Below are 9860 nucleotides of genomic sequence, written 5' to 3' on the forward strand. Positions count from 1 at the left end.
GGATTTCTTTATTTTTTTCCTTGGAGCGCCTGATTTCTTTGATCCATGTATTGGAGATCACAATCTATCTTCTCAACAGTAGCTTTCCTGTCTTGAAGCTGGTTGGACATTTCTTGTAATTCAGCGCTCTTTTCCTTGTTCTCTTTAAACAGGAGCATAATCTGTTCTTGTGCTTGACCAAACATTATATCCCACCCCTCATTAATAACTTGAATTCCAGGCTGGCTTTGTTGTCTTTCTTCCAGGTGTTTATTTTGTGCTTCCATTTGTCTGTGCTTCTCCTCTAGTTTCTTGTCTTTACTTTGTATAATTTTGTTCTGTAGGTGGTAGTTTTCCATGCTACTTTCCTGTAATACACTTGAATAGATAAGACGCCATCTGGGGAAATTGTCCGGCCACACCAGGAAGGAGAGGTGGCGTAATCTTTTTGTCTTTGTTGGCGTTTTCTTGGATACATGTTGGAGTCTGTACACGGTGACTCTGAAAAGGTTTCAGAATGTTTCTCTCGTGAGCGTTTGAAGGCTTCGAACACAACTGCTGCGAACAAATCGACTAAAAACGTTGACATACTATAGAACTATAGAAAATAGAGACGCAGGCTGTCCAGGTGGAAGCCGTGGCCGAATATAGTACTGAAGCAACAGGAATGTAATCGCTAAAAGCTCTGTGCTCATCTGAGCCTCACAGCTAACTGAATTAAATGTACAGTGGAGGCATGCAGTGCTCACCACTTTTATGTATTCAGTATGAGGGTCGGGGTGAATGTGGAGAGACAAAACATACTATGACTTGTGATATATTTAAGTTAAGCACCAAAGACAAATGATCAGACATGACATTCTTTTAATAAATCAGATAAAACACTACAAATAATTACTTCAGCATTTTCCGCATTTGTGCCACTGAAATGAATTGAAAATGTATATGCAATTAAAGTGTTTTAAAGATGTGGCCTTTTGGACAGAATAATCCTAAACATGATGACCTAACTAGTGACACACACACACACGTATGAATTGCTGGTTTCAGCTGAAATCATTTCAAAAACCAAAACAAATGAAAACAACAAATGAAATAATCACACCATGTAATCACTTTAATCAGATTTATCTAATCAACCTACTCTATGCTAATGCTGATTTTGAGAGGAAAGGAGGGGAGTGGGCATGCCTTGGCCATGGCACATTTATCTCTGTTCTGTGCAGATATAGTCTAACAGGAAAGCAGCAAACCAGGAAAGCTCCAATCCCCCAGGAATACAGTTGAAATCAAAATCTTCTTAAAGATAAATAACAAATAACACAAGAAAAATGAGCAGAAAAAAGCAAAAAAAAAAAAAAAAGAAGAAGAAGAAGGCATATCTGCTGAAATTTCACAGAGTACAATAACCTCAGTTTGATCTGAATTAAGGAGCAGAAAGTTAGAGGCCATCCAGGTCTTTATGTCTTTAAGACAGGGGTCCCCAATCCCAGTCCACGAGGGCCGGTGTCCCTGCAGGTTTTAGATCTCACCCTGGGTCAACACACCTGAATCACATGATTAGTTCATTACCAGGACTCTGGCGAACTTCAAGACATGTTGAGGAGGTCATTTAGCCATTTAAATCAGCTGTGATGGATCAGGGACACATCTAAAACCTGCAGGGATACCGGCCTTTGTGGACTGGGATTGGGGACACCTGCTTTAAGACGTTCCTGCAGTTTAACTAATTAGTGTGTGTTATCTAACTCAATGGATGCTGAGATGCATAACACACAGAGATTGCCAACTTTCTGCAGAGACAGTCACTACACACCTCCAAACTTCAGGTGGCCTTCAGATTAGCTCAAGAACAGTGCACAGAGAGCTTCATGACATGGGTTTACTTTGCTGAGCAGCTGCATCTATGCCTCAATCTGGCACTAAAATGTTATCAACAAATCCTGTGTGTTGCAAGGTGGCGCCTTCATGGATTGGACATCCCACAAATGCTCGATTAGATTGAAATATGGAGGCCAAGTCAACAACTCAAACCATTCCTGAAACTTTTTGGCTTCGTGGCAAGGTACATTATTCCTGCTGAAAAAGGCAATAGCCATTAGAAGAAAGGGTGTATGTGGTCTGCAGCAATGCTTAGGTACGTGATACATGTCAAAGTAACATTCACATGGATGGCATGCCTCCCCATGTAAAATGTTGAGTCTTGGCTTCCCGTAGTTGGTTCACCATTGTTCCTACTTTGTAAAACTTTTGAAAGATACTGACCCCTGCAGACCGGAAGCACCCCACAAGAGCTGCAGTTTTGGAGATGCTCTGACCCAGTCACATCAATTTAGTCCCTACTGCACACATTTATTTTTCCTATTCATTCATGTTCATGGTACAGATATCAGTAAAGCTGCGCTCCAGACATGTCAGTATCTATCTGAAATGAAAAAGGGAGTAAGCATTGCATAAACAGGAAAACAATTACATCACAAGAGTGACATAATTCAAATACGTTTCATCAATATCCCAAACTATTTTTTATAGTTTGAATCGCAGCTCATCTTGCAAGCTAAACGTTGTAGTTATATTTAAATTCTGCTATGCCTGTGGTTACCATTATATATCACAACTAAATCACTGTGCAAGATATGTTTTAATGAAAAAGTGTTTTGAGATTTACAAAAGATTAAATCAGATATGACAGCTGTAATTAGGTAAAAACAGTTTATAATTTGGTAAACCAATGATTGAGTTTGAAGGATAGTGAATCAGTCAGAGACAATATAGAACCACTGTACTGTTGGTGCTCCCAGCCATGAAACAACATGTTCTTATATAGTGCTTTTCTACTCCACCTGAGCTCTCAGAGTGCTTTATACGTGTCTCATTCACACAAGTACTTTTTTTTCTATCCAATAGATTTATTGGAGAGCAATGTGGGCTTAGTCTCTTGCTGAAGGACATTGATTTGCATGCAGACTGGAGCAGCCAGGGATTGAACCTTATTAGATTTTGTCAGTCTATCTCATTAATACAAATAAAAAGAGGATATTTAGCTATGAACTCCTTTTAAATAATATGTCTACAGTATGCTTGAATTCGGGTCTCATTTAAAACAGTATAGTATGTAGACTTTTGAAGAAATAAAAAGAACATAAATCTATCTCTCTTGTTCTCTACTGTGGCCAACATTCCACTGAACTTGGTCTGTCAGCCGTAGACCTGTCGATGCAATCTAAATTAGAAATTCTAATGCACATATCACCTCTTTGAACTTCAAGCTTGAAGAAGTTTGAGTTTGGCACTCCCTTCGATATGCAGGCACAGTCTGTGCATTGATCCCTCTGAATTTGTTTGACTTTGACAGGCTAGTTCTTTTCACTTTCTTCCTTGCTCCCTTCATTTGCTCACTGACTGGCTCATTCTCTTTCTTCTCTTCTTTTTGCAGAACACTTGACTATTCCTGTTTAACATGAGCAGAAGTCAAAGATGTGAACACACACACACACACACACACACACACACACACACACACACACACACACACACAGAGCAAAAGATACAGACTTCAGTAGTTTTACTGAAGTTGATAATGGAAGGGTGTGCATGATAACACGTTTACGCCAACACAAGTCAACAAGGTGCGAAACAAATCTTTTCTACTGGTATTTCTAGATAATACGAAATAAGTCTCTAGTGCCAGGAGATGGCATGATACCAGAACTGGGTCATTAACAGGTAATTAGACTTGGATACATTTTTATAGTACCAGGTATACTGAGGTAAAATGCACATTTTTTTTCTCAGTCATTACTTTGTTGTTTTGTGAAACAGTATGATGGTCAGAAAATAAAATGTGAACATCACACCACAGTGATTCTGTCATTTAGTACAACATTATCCAGTAGTGCAATACCATCCTGTCTCTAAGACTCTAGCACCTGCTGCTACACCCCACTTAGGTGTTTTTGTTTGATGACATCATCCAGGCAAGTAGCAGCATATGCAGCATTGGGATGCAGCACCTGATTCGTGAGGAGCTGAAAGGTGGTTGAGTTACCAAACAAGCTGTGTGGTGCTGTATGTGGCTAGTGCAGCCTGGCAGTCAAGAGAACACATCTTATGGGCAACCCTGCAATTTGGCAATATCTGCCCTGAGATGGACATCAAAAAAGAACATGGAATGACCGGCTGAACGATTGTTTCACCATGCTCACCAGAGAGAAAACCTCTGCCTCCTTCCACAGTTTTCAGAGGTTGAGGTTGGTAAATCTGTGTTGCCTCTGTCAGTCCACACAATTTCATAGATAACATACCTCGCTCTCCAACCTCTTGACCAGACAGGGATCACCAACCAAGTAGATGACCTGCTCTCCCACCTGAGCTACAGCCACTCCCAAATGGTTTACAGTCCTACAAAACTGAACTGAAAAACTTATTCTGAACAGAAACTTACACTGGGAAAAAAACACAGGGAAACACAAGCCCTCAAACTTCAACAATGCAAGGCAATGGTGACACGCCAAGAACAGGAACACAACTGATGCTCTGATTATGAAAGAAAGGGAAGACAGCAACTATATATACACAGGAGGGTGATTGGGGGAGTGGAGACAGCTGGGGAGAACATGACACAGGAAGCAGATGACAGCAGACAGAACAAAGGAAGTAAAACTAAAAGCCAAGCACCAGAAACTCTCAAAGCAAAAGAGGAAGTGGTAACTAAATGAGAAGACACAGATGCAGGAATGAACTTATAGGATACTTGACACAGGAGTGGGGAGCACTAAGGCAGGAATGTAGAACGAGTCTACCAAGAGAATTAATACAAGAAATAATATAAACATGTCAACCCTCATATAATCAAATAAACCAAACTAGAAAGTCAAAAGTCAAACACTCAGATATAAAATGAAGATAAAGAAGAAAATATTAGACATTAATAGAAATAATATTAAAAGAATGTGGGCTTGGTAAACAGTGTTAGAGGAGCTGGGGCTAGAAAAAGAGCCTATCTCATCTTAACAGCTGTATTTTATTGAGAGTGACCTTGAGGAATATAATATTTAATAAATTATTTGTAACTGTCCAACCAGATTTAGCATGGAAAACTGATCCTGGGACAACAGGGAAAAATCCACTTTGATAGAGAGAAACCAATATTCACCAATATTCCTCACAGCTTTAGACAAAAAACTAGAATGTTTTTCAAATTGTTAAGATATGTCATAAGAAATCTTTGGACTGTAATATCAATAAGAAAGTGGTTGAAAATTGTTAAGGGTATTTTAAAACCCTTGTTGCACTTCTGCATAAATCAACAATAAAAACTCTTTAGAAAATGCAGACCTCTCTCTTTAGTACCTCAATTCTAAAAAATGAGGTACTAAAGGTACTAAAAACAGTTTTATAACCAACTGTAAAAATTCACAGAGATACATAAAACTACTTATAAACATTCAGTACAAGTTAAAGTACCCCAGCATCACTGCATTATTAAACTTAATAGAAAAAATCATAACATCCACAGATGATAAGACAGATGGTGTATTAATAAAAAACTGGAATGTTATGGCATCAGTGGGTAACTGGGAGTTATTAAAGAAAAAGAAAGCAATAGTTTGTGAAGTTAAATGATTATTGTCCCTTATTTACAGCATGTCTTTATCCTGTCTTCCTTCTCTCACCCCAACCGGTCACAGCAGATGGCCCCCTCCCTGAGCCTGGTTCTGGTTCTGTCGGAGGTTTCTTCCTGTTAAAAGGGAGTTTTTCCTTCCCACTGTCATCAAAGTGATAGAGTGTTATTGTGATTTGACGCTGTACAAATAAAACTGAATTTAATTGAATCAAACATAATGAAATGGGGAGAAAGCAAAACTGAAAACACTAACATAGCACACAAGACTTTCAAAGTAGAACAGACATTCACAAAGATACAGACTAGACACTGAGACATAGAGACATGACTGACTGGGGAGACAGGGAGAACATGGAGACAAGAGTGACTAGACGTGGAAAGTGGGACACAGGAAAAGTACAGAGTAGACATGGGAACAGACAAAAAACACAGGCTAACATAAATACTAAGGAACGAAGGACTCTAATTACTAAGAACATAAGAAATAAAGATAACCAAAACCAGGAATAACAGTAGTCATGGAATATTAAATCAGAATCTGAAACCCAAATACTGGCTCGCAGACCCAGTACAGTGACAGCAAGACACAGAATAGATTTGTTTGAGCCACGAAATACAGAAAATGGGCATTAGATGAGTCTAATCTGAGAATCCTAATTTGAGACCTTCGGTTCCACCCGCCGTGCATTTGTCCGTTGCAGAAAAAGTGAACTGATGGTCTCTACATGCATGGTTCCCACAGTGAAGATTGTGAGAGGAGGTGTGATGGTGTGGGGGTGCTTTGCTGATGACACTGTTGGGGATTTATTCAAAATTGTAGGCAAACTAAACCAGCATGGCTACCACAGTATCCTGCAGCTCACGCCACCCCATCGATCACTAATTTTGAAGCAGCTGGATAATGTAGTGGTAAAACTACACATCTTTGGATTGGGAATCATAAGTTCGATTCCTATCCAGTAAGGGTCCTGGCTAGACCCACCCATGCTAAAAACCTAGCCCTAGAATGGTGTGGCCAGATCTGCATCCTGTCTGCAGCTCAGACACAAAACATTTCAGTGCATGTTGTACTCTGTATGATTGTGCATGTGAGGACTAAAGCTTGATTCTTCTTCATCTGGTTTGTGTTTATTTGGACCATCACTTATTTTCCAACAGCACAATGACCCCAAACACACCTCCAGGTTGTGTCAGGGCTATCTGACCAAGAAGGAGAGGGATGGAGCGCTGCACCAGATAGCCTGGCCTCCACAATCACCTGACCTAAACTCAATGGAGATGGTTTTGGATGAGATGGAGCGCAGAGTGAAGGCAAAAGGACCAACAAGTGCTCAGCATCTCTGGGAACTCCCTCAAGACCAGGGGTGCCCAATCCCGGTCCTCGAGAGCTACCGTCCTGCAGCTTTTAGATGTATCCTTGTTCCCACACACCTGAATCAAATGAATGGCTTGTTATCAGGCCTTTGCCAAACATGATGGCATGCTGAAGAGGTAATCAAACCATTTGATTCAGCTGTGTTGGAGTAGGGATGCATCTAAAAGCTGCAGGATAGTAGCTCTCGAGGACCGGGATTGGGCAGCCCTGCTCAAGACTGTTGGAAACCATTTCAGGAGACGACCTCATGAAGCTCATGGAGAGAATGCCAAGAGTGTGCAAAGCAGGAATCAAAGGAAAGGGGTATTCGGCAGAATCTGAAATATAAAACATATTTTGAGTTATATTACACTTTTTTTGTTTATTTACCTTGCAAAATGTAAAGAAATTAGGGGTCACTCAAGACATTTGTACCTGTCTACAATACCTGACAACTATTTGGCATTTTCGCTCCATTGCAGTCTTTTTATTGAGCTTGTTTGTTCACTTGTTTTACCACTGATCTAACAAGAGGATAACAAGAAGGAAAAAAATGTTACATGCAAGGATTCAATCTGATCAACTAGAGCAAAAGATCCAATCCATTTTCCTGTCTTTGATACTGTCTTTACATACTGAGTTGCAGTTCTTTACTCCACCTCACAAAAGCATTGGATTGCATGAGTCGAATCCTGCTGAGCTTCACAGCAAAAACAATCTTGTAGCACCTCCAAGTGGTCATATCAGCCCATATCAGTTTGTGTACAAAAGAGTGAGGTGTGGGGAAACCAATTTAAATTGTTTTACCTATGCTCAGTATGTGCAGACATTTCATAAAAGGTCAGGGATCCACAGGCTGCTCTATGTTTACAGCACTTCTGTTTAACATTTCGAAGTTTCAACCTGTCAGTGTCCAAGTAACAAAACCTTTATTTTTGTCTGCTTCTGCAAATTCAGTAATTCACATTTAACATAACTGGCAAATCTGAAAAAGTAAAAAGGTACTTAATTATACTATTAATACTTAACTTTCAGTGCTGAAAGTTAGTTTTGTAACTTTTTTCTACAGCAGTCTTTCACACACGTATGTACAGTCAGGCAAACTCAGTCCAGACTTTTCTTTTACAGATTTATGTTTAATGTGATGTTGATAGATTTTACTTCTTTTTTCTTTGCTTTTCCGGCTCCATCAGTAAACAAACAGGATCTTAATGTTCAATTAAAGTGTAATTTGGGTTCACAGACTTCCCTACTCAGTAAAAAAAATTTAAATAAAGATTAAAAAAATGTACATTAAAGTCAATGTATAGTCATTTCTTAATTAAGGGAGAATGTTTTTTGAAGAAATCTTTTTTTTGTCAGTTAATTTTTGTTAATTTTTGTTAATTTTGTTTAATAAGTTTATTATTTACTTCTTTTTCTTTTTTTTAACTTTAAGCAGGTTCTGTAGCCGTTTAATGCTCACTATGACTTTTCTAATGATTGGTACTGAGCAGGTAGTATCCAGTGTATTTAGAATATATTAAAGGGGGAGCTTCCCCCTTGGATTATTAATTAGATAAAAGCCAGGACAGAATTTGGGCAAAGTTTTAAATAAATAGAAAATACTTTGTTATCTTACTTTAGGTTTTTTGTTTAACTATAACAACAAAAGCAGAGCAGTAGGTAGAATAACTGTTCAGATAATGCAATACAAATATAAAAAAAAATGTTCTCCCTTTCACTAAGCTATTTGTTTTGGCTTTAAAAAAAAATACTTCAAACAAAACACCAAATAGTGAAGAACAGAGGTTTTGTTTAGAGGATTTTGTTCAGGAACAGTATCATGTTCACATTTTTCCTTTTTATTGCACGTCAGCTATGACTTAGTAACTGTCCTGCTTCTGAGAAAAAAAATGTCTCAGTCAGTCAGTCAGTGTTGCTCAGAGAGGGAAGTGTTGCTGCGTTGTTTTTTCACCAAAGTAGTGCATCGTGATCCTGAGGAATTAGTTTCTCTTCTCAGAAGCTGTACGATTCAGTTAGGAAATAGAATTTATTCTGACGTGTCACTTCTCATTCTGGTCGGGAGCCCGCAGTGCCTCTGACTGGAAATCACTGCAGGCAGGGGTGAGGACAACAGCATAAATTATCGGTACTTCACTCTCTCCGATTAAGGACATTGCAATAAAGCACTACCTTACCAAGGCTCACAACATCATTAGGGTTAGATTTCTAACACTGCCACCCTTTGCTTTGTTGACAGCGATGCAAACCTTTGGCCACACAGTTCCAGTAGCAGACACATCTCTACATCAGCTGTTCAGACAAGACTGTGTGAATCAGGCCTTTATGGTCAAATAGCTGCTAAGAAACCACGACTAAGGAAAAGCAACAAGCAGAAGAGATTTGTTTCGGCCAAGAAACACAAGAAATGGAGATTAGACCAGTGGAAATCTGTGCTTTGGTCTGATGAGTCCAAATCTCAGATGTTTGGTTCCACAAAGGTGAACTGATGGTCTCTACATGCATGGTTCCCACTGTGAAGCACGGAGGAGATGGTGTGTGTGTGTGGGGGGGGGTTGCTGGTGAGACTGTTGGGGATTTATTCCAAACTGAAGGCACAATGAAACCAGCATGGCTACCGCAGCATCCTTCAGCGACATGCCATCCCATGATTGATTTTCCAACAATGACCCCAAACACACCTCCAGGTTGTGTCAGGGCTTTCTGACCAAGAAGGAGAGGGATGGAGTGCTGCACCAGATGGCCTGGCCTCCACAGTCACCTGACGTAAACCCAGTGGAGATGGTTTGGGATGAGATGGAGCGCGCAGAGTGAAGGCAAAAGGACCAACAAGTGCTCATCATCTCTGGGAACTCCTTCAAGACTGTTGGAAACCATTCCAGGTGATGATTATTTCAC

This window comes from Rhamphochromis longiceps, linkage group LG20 (assembly GCF_057381845.1).
Source record: "Rhamphochromis longiceps isolate RC_006_pf linkage group LG20, R_longiceps_female_GT1.1, whole genome shotgun sequence".
Taxonomy (NCBI): Eukaryota; Metazoa; Chordata; class Actinopteri; order Cichliformes; family Cichlidae; genus Rhamphochromis; species Rhamphochromis longiceps.